Source organism: Eleutherodactylus coqui, chromosome 5, assembly GCF_035609145.1.
Source record: "Eleutherodactylus coqui strain aEleCoq1 chromosome 5, aEleCoq1.hap1, whole genome shotgun sequence".
In the NCBI taxonomy this organism is placed as follows: domain Eukaryota; kingdom Metazoa; phylum Chordata; class Amphibia; order Anura; family Eleutherodactylidae; genus Eleutherodactylus; species Eleutherodactylus coqui.
In genome coordinates this window covers 165,487,592-165,504,688 of record NC_089841.1, presented here as the reverse complement: position 1 = coordinate 165,504,688, position 17,097 = coordinate 165,487,592, and the positions used below count along the sequence as shown (strand labels likewise).

Below are 17,097 nucleotides of genomic sequence, written 5' to 3'. Positions count from 1 at the left end.
GCTGGCACTTCAAGCACTAGGGTTAGAGCCTCTGACAACCTGAGTTCCCATTGCCAACCAGTACCTCACAGTGCACGCATGAAGGAAAGAGCTAAAGCCCAATTTGGGACAGCCCTTTGTGGATGAAGGTTGATCACCAGGTCCCGAGAACTGACTTGCGTTCAGTCACCCGTTTCACCACATGGAATGTCCTTACCCTGAACGGTGTGGCAATGATTCTTCGCCCTCCCATAAATCAGTCCATGGTAATGTTGCATCCAATCTTTCTGTGTCTGCTGTACACCAGGCTCGTTCATCGTCATGGTCACATGTCCATCATTTTATGGCATATGCACCAACTGAAGAACACACATTTGCAGACAAAGATGCCTTTTCTGACCAGCTAGCTGCCACCATGCAATCTGTCCCTCCTCATGATGTACTCATAGTGCTCGGAGACCTGAACACAAACCCAGGTCCCTGGACGACTCCTGGCTACGAAGACATCATTGGACCCTTTGGCGAAGGCCCAACCAGCAACAATTCACATCAGATGCTGTCATTCTGTGCCTCAACGGGCCTCGCAGTTGCAGGGTCCTGGTTCCAGAGACACAGCAACCATAGGTTTACCTGTATATCAAACGATGGATGTACAAAAAAGGAACTGGACCACATACTCATTCGTCATCACATTTCTGTCAAATTGTGTTAAGTCTACCATGGGGTAGAAGCTCCAGCAAACACAGACCACCATTTGCTTGTTGCCAAAATAGCAGTTCCACTCCGTTCACCCCATAAGACCAGTTCACAACCTTCACTGAAAGTTGATGCCCTGAAGGAAGATCCAGCACTCAAACATCAGCATAACATCGCAATTGAAAACTGGTTTCATGTTCTGGGCAATCTCCCAGATGAACTAGAGGTAGTTTGGAATGTCACAAGAGACACTATTCGTGAAGCTGCAAAGACCGTTCCCAGATACCTTGCATGGCATCGGCATCCCCACATCCCTTCTGAACCTACTAAAAGACATGCATCAGGGCACATCCACCAAAGTCCATATCAACGGTTCAACCTCTGCTAGTTTTGAGAACTTGTCTTGTGTTCGACAGGGTTGCGTCTTGGCTCCTGCACTCTTCTGCAGGGCCATGGACTGGATCCTTCAGCATATTGCCCAATGTAATGGGGTCACTCTTCCAGGGTACCACTTCACTGACCTGGAATTCGCCAACAATGTTGCACTTCTGGACGTCGCATCTAATAACCTGAGTTTGATTCTGATGCATTCTGTCTTGGGCTCCAAATCTCCTGGCAAAAAAATAAACTGCAGAATTTAGGAGTTGGCGCAATCCCTGCAGACCTAGACGTAAACAGCCAGAGAGTCGACACTGTCAGTGAGTTTGTGTACCTCGGAAATGTGCAGAACACAAATGGGAGGATGCTTCCAGACATCATGTGGAGAATAGCACTGGCAGCCTTGGCGATGAGGTCCCTGAATAAACTCTGGCGGAGGCAGAACATAACACTTAGGACCAAGATTCGATTCTACCAGACCTGGGTAATGCCGAAATTATTGTACGGCTTGGAGACTTGGACCTTGCTGTTGCAAACCACTGAGCATCTGAAGTACTTTCACATGCGATGCCAATGTCAGATTATCCATGTCCGTTGGTTCGACTTCATCAGAAACAGTGAGATACAGGCTTGCATGGGGCTTGAGTCAATCACAGAAACAATAACGAGACAACTCCCACTTTTTGGTCATGTTGCACGCTTGTCAGAAGCTGTCCTGGCCCATGGTGCTCCAACCGCAGTAATTGCCAGTAAAATCAAGAGACGACCTCCTGCCGGATAGTCAGAGGCCTCTTGGTCGCCTGCGGTAAGATGGAAAGCCAGGCCAGAGTCCAAACCAGACAGATTCCACGTGATAATCCAATAAAAGATTAGCCGGCAGCATGCATGGATGTGAATAGCACAAAGACTTTTATTGCCCCAGCAGCGTTTCGGCCGTAGTGGCCTTCCTCAAACTTCCACCATGTGTGGTTAGAAAATGCACAGAAAGTGAATGCAAGCCTGCCTAGGATAAGTATTGATATTTTCTAAGGCCACCTGCACACAGCAGAGCCGAAATGAGCATGCGGGTTCCCGCGGCAGATTCTAGCTCTGACCGTGGCCTGTGTACCTATATGTTCTCTTCTTTTTCTGGACTGCAGATGATCATGGCAAACCGCCATCAGACATGCACAGTACAAATTTGTTTTCCAAATGTTTATTTTTCCCATGCCGTCACTAGGCGATGATGCCGAATCCGCGACCTGTCCGCAATGTTAATTACGGCTGGGCCACGGGTTGGAAGGCTTTTATTGACTTCAATGACAGCCGTCCACCTGGAAACCATGCAAAAATGATGCATGCTGCGATTGTTCCTCCGCGAGCAAAAATCGCAATTGATTTCTGCTTGTCTGCTGGAAGAATCTATTTCCCATAGCTTGCTATGGACGGTATTTACTGTGGATCTGCAGTTTCTAAGAGATTTTTAAAAAAGGAAATAATATAAGTGCAGACAAGATGGACCATGTGTTATTTTCTGCCATTAATCTTCTCTTTTTTTATCATTATTTGGGCACCATGTGCAAGTATTGCATGGGCAGTTTAGTTTTACTTAAAAACTGTTCATTGATATTATTTGAGATCTATACATTGTATATTTATATAATGTCTCCATTATTAATTAAGCTAAGGGTTCATATGGTGTTAGTTTTTGTGTAAGTAATATAGAAATATATGGACGTACGGCAAATTTGGAAGTGGGGTTACACTGAGGATTCCATCTAAACCATTGAGCCTTAGTTTCAAGACAAAATAACTTTGGCTCAAAATGGACCACAAAAGGACACAGAAGTATTGCTTGCAGGCTTTGTGAATACTGTACAAGATTACATAAAACTCTGATGGCACCAAGTTATATCTGACTTATTTTTAAAAAGTATTAAGGAATACCAGTATCTTAATGTCCAAAACTTTCTGCTGCAAAGTAAAGCCTGCATTCTGAATAGTTTGTTTTTTTATCCCAATGAAATCAAAGGGGTTAAATATTCCATTCAAGTTTGAAGATGTTGAGACAGCTGTGATTTGTACATGAGCTTTCAAATTATAAATTTCCTTCCATTTCTCAGAAATGTAATCTGATTTGTATTTCCCATTTCAGCCTCACTGCAAGATCCTAATCCCTCCTCTGCCAGAGGGGACCAGTAATGCTATGTAAACTTAAGCACTGAAGGCTCCTGCAACAGCAAATGGATTAAAACATACCTGCCAAATAAACTATGATAATGATCTTGACTTTGTATTGTAGTGTCTTTGTATAGGGGAGGGGGGAGCAAGTGGTGCTGAATTTGTAATTGATAAACTATATACCATAGAAATAAGAGTTCCGACTTTAGGTCTTAAAAGGATAGTAGCTCTACCTGTAAAATACAGATCAACACAATACTATTACAGCTGAGAAACTCTAATCTGCACGTATGTTATGTTTATGGCTTTAGCTGCAAAGCACACTGCAGCTGCTCTACCTGACTGCATCTCCTTCCAGGTAATATCTCACTTTCCACTTGCCGGTAATAAAGTGCTGTATGCATCAAATTGGTTGCACTGAATCCTGCTCCAACGGTACACTCATCACTTCGTAGAACAGCCTGCTAGGAGCCTCTGACAGCGGACTTGCCCTGACTGCAGAGCGCTGGTGCTGAACGGACAGCTCCCTCCACCAAGTCGGATTTGCACTGTTTCATTATCCCAGTTTGTTTGCTGTTTTCTGTGTTGGTTCCCTCCCATCTGCTCTGTGTGTCTCTTGTAAATCGGATCAAGCCTGATTCCTCGCACGTCAAACCACATGATCCCATAAAACATTCATCACCTTTCAATCCCTGATCCAGCTCCATAAAGCATTCATCGTTGCTTTTCCTCTCACTGCTTCTCTATAGAGTAACCAGGGAAAGGGAAAAGAACAGTGATTTCACCACAACGCCTGGTAGCTAGAGGAAGCACATCACACATTGATGGGGGAAGACAGGGAGATCTCATTACCAGCTGTGTTCATGCTGGAGGAGGCTCACAAGTCCCACATACACAAGTAGTTACGATTTGGGAACATGAAGATCAAGCAATGGATACTCTGAACCCATGCTGAATTCTAATAGGATTCTTTCTGATTCTTGTACCCTTAAGACTGAAGAGGGCTGCTGGATGGGGAATATTTCTGGCTGCATTGTGGAGTGTAATTAATTGTAGCGAAGTTTCAATTTCCTAAGGATTTCAGGAATATAAGAAAGCTCAGAATGACAGCATTGTTTATTGAAGGTAAGCTGATAAGCAAGCTTTTCTTCCTGTACCTTTGCTAATTCCTGCTGCTATTTTCACAGGACTCCAAGATTCATTTCCATAATGTATTAATGTATCCCTCTCCTTCTACTTAGATATACTCTCTATATATATTTATATGTGTGTGGGTGTGTGGGTGTATTTTTGCATTTCTATAATAAACATCATTTTTTTTTGTTCCTATTATTTTCTATTTAATGAAGTTTTTGCACCACAGATGTGATGATATAAAAGAAGTGTAATGGATATTATGCATTTCTAATGTAAAGTCAAAGACATTATTTCCATAAAGCATATTGATGAGAGGGTTTATAGGATGATTAAAGGACGAGAGATGAGGAATAACAATTATATGCTCTATCCTCCCAACTACAGTGCACAAAGTAGGTCAGGAATCCAGAAGGACACTTGGGAGACAGCTACCGGATCTTGCGGTGAATCAGTCCCATGGGTGCCTTCAGCTCTTTGCTCCATGTAGCATGATAAAGTCGTTTTTGTGTGTGATATAACAGCAGAATGTACTCTTCATATGATGGGTTTAGATATTTCCTTCTGAGAGAAGTTCCCTAGTGGAGTGCTGCATTTTAGGATACTTAGTGAAGCTATGGATAGGATAGTACATCTACAGAAGACGTGCTGCTGTATTAATGATCCCTTACTTTAATACAATATAGGGAGGGAAACATGAACATGAAGCTGCTGGTGTGATATAAAGCCAGTTAATAGGGGCTTCCAACTTAAGAGTCAGCTTTTTAGTAGTAGTTTTAAGAAGTGGACTTATTCTCACCTTAGCCTCTAAAAATGTGCGGTTGAGCACTGCCTGTTATGCAATATTTCGCAGTCAGGATACTGTGGGTCAGCATACTCCACACCATTACAACAGGCAAGATATGGAAATGCAAACAGACACCCACCACAGCTACAAGATTGTGGGTGTTATGGCTGGAAGAGAAGGCAATCCCTGACAAAGAGCTAAAAGTTAAAGTAAATTGTACTCATTACAATCAATTAGAACTCATTGCATTGTTCTACACAAAAGATAATAAATAAATATTGATCACAAATATACTAAATATTGATACAGAAGTGATGTGTATGTATATATATTACATTATTCCAACCCTTGGTATTATTTGTAAATATATCTATGCAAATCCATCGATCCACTCCATATTATACAAAGGAATAGTATTAAAAACGTTTGCTTTTTAAATAGGTTTTGCATTGTGCACAGTTCAGATCATGCCAGATATAGATAGATAGATAGATACACATATTGTGATTCTCCAATTTTGTTTGTACTAGAGGCAATGCAATCTACTACTTCTGAAACATGATTTACTGGTAATATCTTCAAAGATGTTAGAGTTACAGTCTCATATATATGTTTTATAGCATACTGTATGTGGTACAGAATATGTTGTTTATTATACCCTTCAGCAATGTAATTTATACACTCATAAGACCCTATAAGAATAATCCTTGCATTTAGACACCATCCCCAGGTATTAACTTTGCACATTTGAGTTATTTTCAGTAGAAGATTTGCTAATCTTGTGGAATTACTGATTTACTGCAGCCTTATTAAATCATGTGAAACTCTTTTCAGGCCTACTGAACATGATTTCTGTTCTATCAATCACTGTTCAGGATGAAGAGAACATAGCTATATTTTTACTTGCATTGAGGTTAATGTAATTCATAGTACCTATAGTGCAATTGGAGCTCTGTTATCCTGTCAGAGCTCTTTCAGTGAACAAAATCCAGGCAAGTACGTTATTCTATACCAATATAACATTATGAATTTCACTTTTCTGGGACATTTTAGTCTTCTGACTGAAGTAATGTGGTTTATTGAACTTTCATTATCCAAGATTCAGCATTATTGATTTAGATTTTCTCTGTATGGGAAGGGAAAGGGATTAATGTCAACACTGTTGGATTTGGATTTTGAGCTTTGATGTTCATTTATTAGGCCTGTGCTATATTAAAAACATGTTATGCAGCATCTCTTTAATTGTAGTTTAGTTAGCATTTTATGAGCAATATACAAAGGGAATGGAATCTAATAATAGTGTTAAAAAGTCTGCACTTTTTTTGCCCTTGCAACATATTTTCAGATGTGGCCTAGTTCCCAGAAGGCATAATTTATCTTCAATAGCAAAAGCAACACACAAAAAATACAGACCACCTAGTAAGTGTGAGACGGAAAGATCAGGATTTTATCTGGTTTATGATTTTTTTATGTACGTGGATGCATTATCCTATTAAATGCAAATATGCTATCTTTTATGCAATTCATTCTAATTAGGAAAAACTCCAGCATAAGAACACAAAGTCCTTGTAGCCTCTCCCTCACATCTACCCTCCCCCAGTCTGCTCAGATATTGTACCAGTAAAGGAATACATAAATAAACAGGTAATCTAGGATCCAGGGCTACTGTAGGTCCGAGCCATTATCTTCTACTCTGCAGCAGGATTCAGAATGTCTAATAGCTCTGAACAACACATAACACCAGCCTTCCCACCTAAAGTGAGTGATTACCCCAAATCTACACGAGAGCATGGAAATCCAGGCTTGCTACCCTTCAGCAATACTTAATCATCTCCTGAACATATTGGCCTGCAGCTTAGCCAAAAGCACAGCTAAAAAATATTTATTATGGACTCTCCATTTTTTACTGGATATTTCCTTTTAAAAATAAACAATCGTATATCTTTTTTTACAATGTTGAAGTTAAGTGCTATAGAGATTGACTGCTTTGGACAGGGTTGCCCATTATTAGGACCATTAGTGATCAGCTGTTACTTGCAGGAAAACCTGACAGCAACTGTTTAAATCCCCTGCAGCACCACTTCATAGGAGAAAGCATTACATTGTAGCACCTGTGGAAATCAGTGGGTTCTCCAGAAACAGTTGCCCTCCACACCAGCTAATTGATAAAGTTTCTAAATGGGGGACCCCCCTCTGTTAACTCAAATTTCCCTAATAATTATTTGAAATTATCTAAATTTCATAAAAAAAAGGAATTGCACGTCTTATTACTACAAAAACGTTTGTTGCTGAGCTAAATTTTAAAAGAATGAACATGAGGTTCTTAGTATACATTTTGATCAAACTGAATGTCAGCAAGCAACTTCATGGTGTCCTCTTTTAAGTTGGTCTCTACTGTATTAGATGCAGCACCACATAACAACAGCAGATGGAGAGGCCCAACCCCCAAGAGGATCCCTACTTCCATGTTAATCCCCCTTGCCCTTGGGCCACATCACCCCACAGATACAGCACTACAGCAACAGAGGCCACCACAAAGCTTCAATATCAAGTGAATAGAACAATAAAGATTACCTTTCCATGGGGCTTCCATCAACTGACTAATACCAAATAGGTAGATTTCCTTATACCATCTTTGAGATTGGAGATTTGGAGTTTATCTTCTGAAGTGGCTTTGCAGACCCTGCCTCCCCTTTATAGGGTCACATTCTGTTTGTGCTGCTGGTACAACTGTTTGACAGTTTTAAAGGGGTTTTCTGATATTTTAAAGAAAGCACCATAGGTATAAAATAAGAAAATAACCAATACTCACCCTTTGATCATGCCTCTGCTTCAGTGCCACCAACCATGTTCCTTGTGTTGCAGTCCCTGGTGAAACAGGAAGTGATGATGTCACATTCTTTGCTCACATGATTGCTGAAGTCAATCGTTGGCTTTAGCAGTCATGTACTGTTCATGCACACATGACCATTAAGGCCAGCAATTGGCTACAGTGGTCATGTGAGCAAAGAACGTGATATCCACATTAACCACATCCACTTTAAGCTGGGGAGTGGAGCATTATCCTGTTTAAGTGGGGAGTGGAAAAGGCTGTTTAAGTAATGCTGGGCCTGATATAATTTGAGAGGGTGAGTGGTGATTATTTTATGCCCTTTATACCATTACTTACCATGATGGTACAACCACTGAATGTACCCAAAGATAAATAGTTTTACAGCAGGTCAACAAACTTGCTTTTCCATAGCTATAAATCTTGAACATGATATATGTATGTTTATGTCAAATAGGGAATTATATTTTTCTGTACTATAGTCCTGAAAGACAGTCTCCACTTGAGCTAATAAACAGTGTACTCATAGTTAACAAGCTTGATTAATTCACTATGATTTCCTATGGATATACTCATATTCTTTGTTGCCCTTCAGGGGCACTGCAGGAAAAACAAATGTAAGCAGTACAGCACAGCAAAATAATGCATCCTCACAATTAGCTTATGTCATGCAATTGTTAGAAATGAATACAAACACAAGACACAGGCACACAGATGCATCATTTTCCCAAAGAAAAGTCTCAAAATATACAGGTTTTTTTTTTTACATACAAACTGATCTCAGAAAAAGGGTTATTGTAATCCATGGCAGACAGTCTGATTCCAGCTTACATCTGGTAAATACACCCCCATTATAGCGCCACAGTTCCAGTCCTCCCCATTGAACTTTGTTTACCTGGTTGTAGTGATAGCTTACATCTGTAACATGTGACTGCTGCAGCCTGTCACTGGCCTGATCATGGCAACCAGGTAAATAATGTTTGGAGAGGGAACCGGAGCAATTGTGCGGAAATGGCAGCGCATTTGCTGGGCTGAGTTAATAGTGTATATTTTTATTTCACGGCAGATCTCCCGCCTGCTGGATAGATTTTGTCCAATATTGGCAAACCTCTTTAAATAGGAATGCAGCCCTACAAATATTTTGTTTGTGTGCAGTATAGACTCCAATACATAAGTCTTTCAGTATATTTGCTACCACAGTATTTTATTTGAAAATAAAGACTGATTGGGTCTAGATTTTCAACTGCTTCTTCAAGTCTGTTGAGGCTTACGGCAGTTTGCCCTATCAAATGTATGGGAATTACCTAAAAATCTGGTGGATTACGATTCTCATTCATCGTCTGGTCATTGGCTACATTTAAAGTGATCGATTATAGTTCAGTTTAGCTCATTTGAATGATTTCTGAATGTGGTTTCTAAACATTTTTGCTGTAATAAACAATAGCGTAACCATTTCCTTCACTGAATGAGTTTATTGTTGGCATTGGCTTATACACAGCAGCCAATGTCAATAGTAAGTTTTGTTGTACAAAATCTAATGCCTTTTTTACATGGGCCGAGAATCTCACGATTCTTGGTCGCCCAAGTGAATGAGCTGGTGACATAATCATCCGCCCGTCTGCGCTCAGGTGGAATGTTTAGACTGCATGATTGTCATTGAGAATCGTGTAGTTCTCATGCACCAATAGTTTAGTGTTTCACACCCTGAGTAGGTTTGAAAGCTCACTATAACATCATGTATTTTTGTTAGCCAGTAAAAGGTATCATATCTACAACATTACTTGGTTTCTTTTGCTGGGAACAATCACACATTCCTATGTGAAACACGGGAAGATCAGTGTTTAAACGGCACGAAAAGTGCACAAGCCAATGCTGTTTTTTATGCCGAATGAAACTGAATGACAAACAAGAAGCACGCGATTCTCATTCATCGTCTAGTCATTGGCTACATTTAAACTGATCGGTTAGTATCGCTTATTTGAATGATTTTCTGAATGATAATAATTCTGTCTAAATGAGAATTTCAGGCTGACTTGGACTTCTATTAGACTATACCGTGAAAATAGAGTAAAAAAAAAAGTAGCTGACACTGAAGAAAAGCATTAGAGTAGGATACCTTGGATTCTGAGAGTCCACCTTCCATCTCTACAGAAGATGTCAAGATCCACCTTTAATTACATTGAACATTTTTTTATCACTTTACATGCTAGACATATCAACAATGTTTGACAGACTATATGATGTAACCATTAGGAAGAAAGCTAGAGATGAGCGAGCATACTCGGAAAGGCACTACTCGCTCGAGTAATTTGCTTTATCCGAGTATCGCTGTGCTTGGGTCTGAAGATTCGGGTGCCGACACGGAGCGGGGAGCTGCAGGGGAGAGCGGGGAGGAACGGAGGGGAGATCTTTCTCTCCCTCTCTCCCGCCCGCTCTCCCCTGCTCCCCGCTGTGACTCACCTGTCAGCCGCAGCGGCACCCGAATCTTCAGACCCGAGCACAGCGATACTCGGATAAAGCAAATTACTCGAGCGAGTAGTGCTTTTCCGAGTACGCTCGCTCATCTCTAAAGAAAACATAGTAGCAAGTGGTTGGTTCCAAAGTCATCTATAATTAGGACTGTATTTTAGTGGAACTTTGAATCATATTATGCTGTCAGTGCCTGGGCCCACTGGAAGATCAAATGGCACTTTGGTGGGCCACTTCAAGCTTAGGCAAAAAACATATAGATGGTAAGCATTAACTCAAAAAAGTTCAATGTTTGCTGAGTAAAGTTATAGATGATCTCTATAGGTGATGTAAGAGCGAGGATTGCCCATAAATAATATTCTAGATTTGGTCTTCTCCCCAGAATAAAAAAAAGAGGAAACATTGTATATAATATATTAATATAATGGCATTTGAGAATCCTGCGTTTTAGCTTCTTTAAGAAAAAAAGAAATATTGGGTCATTTTTAATTGCAAATTTATGTCTTTTCATGGTTTAGAAATGCTACATTTTCATTTTTCATATTTTAATGGACTCATTTAAATTGTGTATGGATTTGCGTATGAATGTACTGTATTTTGTTTAAATCCCAGTGGCTTTTACTAGAGATCTATACAACTATTGAAGCCACCTAGTGTTCTCTCTGCTGTATAAGCAGTTTGCATTTTTTTTTATCATGGATTGTATAAACTATAAAACGTTTGTCTTTGAAATGGATATAAATCTTCCAATCTACTGCAAATATTGCATACATTTGAATTTAAACAGGTAAAATGAATGACATTGAATACTTAAACATGAATACGTAAAATGTTATTATCCTGCAATATATACAAAGTAATGTATAGACAGATAAAATGTAGCATGAAATGTCTGAGAATGCTATATACAGTTTCAGAATATAACTATTTGAGGAAAGATTTAATTTAATGGTTACAAAATCTAAATATTGTACAAGCTATAAAAACTATAGGGGAGATTTATGAAAATCTGTCTTTGCCTCACATAGCAACCAATCACAGCACAACTTTCATTTCTCAAAGTGCTCTTACAAAATGAAAGCTGTCCTGTTATTGATTACTATGGGAAACAAGGACAGCTTTTCTTCTAAATAGTTTTCCTTATTTTGTTCCTGTTTTTTTCCTCACATCATGTCTTTATACTAGCACAGGGGGTGGAGAAAATATGGAAAGACCATTGGAAATGCATGGGATTTTAATTATTAGCACTAAGCTGCCCTTTTGACCCATGCTTAACTGAGAGCTTTTTCAGCCAAATTTGTGTTTACTTCACCTCTTGCCCTGCTCTGGGTGGTATTGGGAGCCAGCTGGTAACAGCAACTGAGTGGCTCAAACCCCAGGCCAATGGAACCTTGTTGATCGGGCAGATGTTCACATCTGCCCAGCAGCATCTGTTTCATATTACCCCTACTTCAATCAGTCTCTACATGTCTTATTGAAATATTATTTAGAATCCCATGCAACTTAAGACATGCATTTCGTATGGTGTTTCCATATTTTTGTCCACCCCTGTATTTTAAAGTCTGTCTATAATTTTGCAAAAAATACATTCTCTATCTAACTCCTAGCACTTAAAACAGAGTCTAGTCTAACCAAATGACAGTATAGCACTAGGTTATACTATCAATTATTGATTCAATAACAGGGACCATCACCAATCATGAAAATGCAGGGGCACAGGTCTCTTTGGCATTTTCTTTCTGCAGCACATCTCTTATCCAAGTGTTGTGCAGAAAACTGAGACTCAGCTCCATTCATGTGAAGATATAATGAAGGTGTAAGATTCATCCTTCATACTGTATATGATGGTAATGACCATATATATAACACTATTTTCACAATTAACAGGATCTAATTCATCAAAACTGTCTAACAGAAAAACTGACCTTGTAGCCCAAGAAGCCAATCACAATGTAGTTTTCATCTATTCAAGGTAGTGTAAGAAATAAAAACTAAGCCCTGCTTCATTTCAATGGAAAATACTGCCAGTGTATCTATTTGATAAATGAAGCCAATGCTTAAAGGGTACCTATCATCAACTATAAGTGTCATAAATTAAGCTATGGAGCTTATAGTTTAGGTGCAATAAAGTCTTGGGAGCCTCTTTTCATACTCACCCAATCTGCCACTGCTGTGGTTTCTCTCGGCAAAGTCAGCATATGCACGCCAACTTAATTCTTTTCAGAAGGCTGTGCACATGAATTCCCATAGAGATTAATGGAAGTGCATGCACACAGCCTACTGAAAAGAGTCAAATAGGAACACCATAGCAAAAGTGGACCAGGTGAGTATGAAAAGAAGTTCCCCATACTCCACTTCACGTAAACTTTAAGCACCATAATTTAGTTTATGGTGCTTATAGTTGATGACAGGCTCCCTTTAAGAATATCAAATATAAGTCACTCTATTTCTTCTTAGGTGAGAGCCTTTGAAGATTTATAAAAAGCCTTACCTGTTTCCTCTGGAACAAACCAACCTCTCATAAGGGGCTATGTTATAACATTATTGATAAAGGTTGTCCATCTGAGAAGCTCTCATCCTGGGAACTTCATACCTAATGCCCTTTCACTGAAATCTAAAATTGCTGAGTCTATTTTTTAGAAGTTTCTAGTGTATACTATTGCTTTCAAGACCACCTTAGTAAAGCATTTGACAAAGTATCTCATACTATACTTATTGAAAAAATGACCAAACATCGGATTTACAAGGCAACTGTTAGGTGGATTCCCAACTGGCTGAGTGATCGTACTCAAAGAGTGGTCATAAATGGCTGCACACCCAAGTGGAAGAATGTATCAAGTGGGGTACCACAAGGCTCTGTCCTAGGCCCAGTGTTGCTCAACATTTTTATAAATGATTTGGAGAAGGTAATTTATGGGAAACTGATCAAATTTGCTAGGAGGGATAGCTAACACTTGGGAAGAGAGAGAGAGAGAGAGAGAGAGAGAATGGTATTTAACAAGGAGAAATGCGAAGTCCTACATCTGGGCAAGAAAAAGAAGAAAGCATATACAGAATGGGAGGAATTGAGCTAAGCAGCACACGTGAAAAAGACTTGGGTAAACTAATAGATCACAGACTGAACATGAGTCAACAATGTGATGCAGCAGCCAAAAAGGCAAACACAATTCTGGGATGTATTAAGAGAAGCAGAGAGTCTGAAGCACGTGAGGTCATTATCCCCCTCTACTCTTCCTTAGTCAGACCTCATGTGCAATACTGTGTCCAGTTTTGGGCACCCCACTTTAAAAAAGACATAGACAAACTGGAGCAAGTTCAGAGAAGAGTTACCAAGATGGTAAGCGGTCTACAAATCATGTCCTATGAGGAACAGTTAAAGGATCTGTGAATGTTTAGCTTTCAAAAAAGAAGGCTGAGATGAGACTTAATAGCGGTCTACAAATATCTGAAGGGTTGTCACACTGCAGAGGGATCAGTTCTCATCCCTATTCTCATTTGCACAAGGAAAGACTAGAAGCAATGGGATAAAACTGAACGGTAGGAGACACAAATTAGATATTAGAAAAAACTTTCTGACAGTGAGGGTGATCAATGAGTGGAACAGGTTGCCATGGGAGGGGTGAGTTCGTCTTCAATGGAAGTGTTCAAACCAAGGCTGGACAAATATCTGTCTGGGATGATTTAGTGAATCCTGCACTGAGCAGGGGGATGGACCCAATGACCCTGGAGGTCCCTTCCAACTCTCCCATTCTATGATTCTATGACATGTAACCTCCAATTAAGAAATAATATTTCTGGACTTTTAAACAACTACAGGCCATTTATTCCGCTATTCACAATATAAATGCCTTTCTTTGTTATCTTGTTTACATTTAATTTCATCTTATTAATGTTATTTACCAGTTAGCTGTATTTAAATTCTTAGTTTCTGGCTAAATGTTTATGTAAAATGTTTCTATTTATTTCTACATGCTCTGCTGGTCCAAACACTTTCGAATACTCAGCTTAGAATAGTTTTGTTAGGTAATAATGGATTTTAAACAAAATTTCTCAGTTTGTGCTCTCATTCTGGCTGATTGATACTTCAGGTCCAGGAACAAGAGTGCTCTAAAATTTGGACATTTTATTAAGAAATGATGGCGTACTAATTTCTTAGAGTATTCTTTTTCATTGAAAATCAGCTTAAAATGTGCATTTTTAATGCTGACATTAGAACCTTCAGTTAAATACTGCCAACTATATTGAAAAATGGAAGGTAAAGACTGAATCTTACCTCTCTCCTATCATATTGCTTCCTAGAGAAATAAGCCAGATGACACAAATGTGCATGTTTTGGTGGAAACTCAATAGCTATTCAATGGCTATCTAATGTCTTAAGCCCCATTTACACTGAAAGATGATCCCTCGACAGTTTGAGTGACAGTTTTGAGTGACCATCTTGGCATAAACTCTTAAGTATCTAATTAGCTACTTGAGAGTTAAATGAAGGCAGAGCGGGACACCACTGACAGTTCTTAGAACAGCAGCTGCTTTGTTTATGCAAACAGCTGCTTTGTTCTTGGAGCCTTTAACTGGTATCCCACTGAGAAGTCCCAGCGGGATACCAGCTGAAAGAATGCTGTCAGTGGTATCCCGCGGAGAACTCGGGATGCAGCGCTGATAAGAGTCATCACCGACTTTTAGCTTGCTAGAAATCAGTGATGAATGAATAGTGCACAAAAAGTACATAATGTCAGCATGTTTAGATGCAATGGTTATCGTTGTGTCTAAATGGGCCTTTACATTGCATCCCCAATGGTAATTTTTTGGCTTTCCAAAATATTACTTTTGTTTGTCAGCATAAACAGAGTCGAATGATCTTGTCTGTAGATCCTTTTGACCAGACAGGAGCCATTTTTGATCAATTTTGTAAAGTTCTGTCACAGAACAGCTATTATATTTAACACAATTGACTTTATGGTTTCAAGCTACATGGCTATTTAAATGAAGTCAGCTTTCCACTTGACCATAGATCTAAATTAGTGAGCTATAAGAATTAGATACAATAGTAAATATAAAAGGATAGAAAACAAACCACAGAATTTAAAAAGTCCATCATAATGAATAATACTACATTTATTTTGCAAAATTAATCTTAAATCTTATATATAACACATTTATGTAGTATGAGAGGTCAACTCGTGAGTACCACAGAGAGACATAGAGAATTTGACAGCAGAAATAACTGTAGTTCCAATGTATTTTCAATTATGTATGCTTAAATGCTGTTTGGATTATACTATACAAGCTTATCCATCGCACGTTGCTGCGAAGAAAGACAGACAGACGTACATTCGTATATATATATATATATATATATATATATAACAACCAATCACAGCACTGCTTTCATGTTACCTCAGCAATATAATATATAACAACCTATCACAGCGCAGCTTTCATGTTACCTCAGCAGTATAAGAAATAGCAACCAATCACAGAGCAGCTTTTATGTTCCCTCAGCGGTATAAGAAATAGCAACCATTCACAGCGCAGCTTTTATGTTACCTCTGCAGTATAAGAAATAGCAACCAATCACAGTGCAGCTTTAATTTTGCCTCAGCAGTATAATACTGTATATAACAACCAATCACAGCGCAGCTTTCATGTTACCTCAGCAGTATAATATATAACAACCAATCACAGCGCACCTTTCTTGTTACCTCAGCAGTATAAGAAGTAGCAACCAATCACAGCACATCTTTCATGTTACCTCAGCAGTATAATATATAACAACCAATCACAGCGCAGCTTTCTTGTTACCTCAGCAGTATAAGAAGTAGCAACCAATCACAGCACATCTTTCATGTTACCTCAGCAGTATAATATATAACAACCAATCACAGCGCAGCTTTCATGTTACCTCAGCAGTATAATATATAACAAGTTGTTATATAACAACCAATCACAGCACAGCTTTCACTTACCTCAGCAGTGTAAGAAATAGCAACCAATCACAGCGCAGCTTTTATTCTGCCTCAGCAATATAAGAAATAGCAACCAATCACATCGCAGCAATATAAGAAATAGCAACCAATCACAGCGCAGCATTCATTTTACCTCAGCGGTATAATATATAGCAACCAATCACAGTGTAGCTTTCATGTTACCTCGGCAGTATAAAAAATAGCAAAAAATCACGGCGCAGCATTCATGTTACCTCAGCAGTATAAGAAATAGCAGCCAATCACAGTGCAGCTTTCATGTTACCTCAGCAGTATAAGAAAGAGCAACCAATCACAGCAAAGCTTTTATGTTCCCTCAGCAGTATAATATATAACAACCAATCACAGCGCAGCTTTCATGTTACCTCAGCAGGATAAGAAATAACAACCAGTCACATCGCAGCTTTTCATGTCACCTCAGCAGTATAAGGAATAGCAACCATTCACAGCATAGCTTTCATTTTACCTCAGCAGTATAAGAAATAGCAACCAATCACAGCGCAGCTTTCATCTTAGCTCAGTAGTATAAGAAATAGCAACCAATCACACCGTAGCTTTCATTTTACCTCAGCGGTATATGAAATAGCAACCAATCACAGCGCAGCTTTCATGTGACCAGAGCAGTATAAGAAATAACAACCAATCACAGCGCAGTTTTCATGTTACCTTAGCAGTATAAA

The 17,097-nt window shown here is 39.2% G+C and overlaps 1 protein-coding gene across 1 annotated transcript in view; it reads left to right on the top strand.

Annotated features, from left to right (window-relative positions):
- Positions 1-3,938: 3,938 nt before the first annotated feature.
- Positions 3,939-17,097, top strand: part of RTN4R (reticulon 4 receptor) — a 228,918-nt gene continuing 215,759 nt past the window's right edge. The window contains exon 1 of the mRNA XM_066601942.1: positions 3,939-4,338. The gene's annotated coding sequence lies outside the window, so the exon portion shown is untranslated. The remainder of the gene's footprint in view (positions 4,339-17,097) is intronic.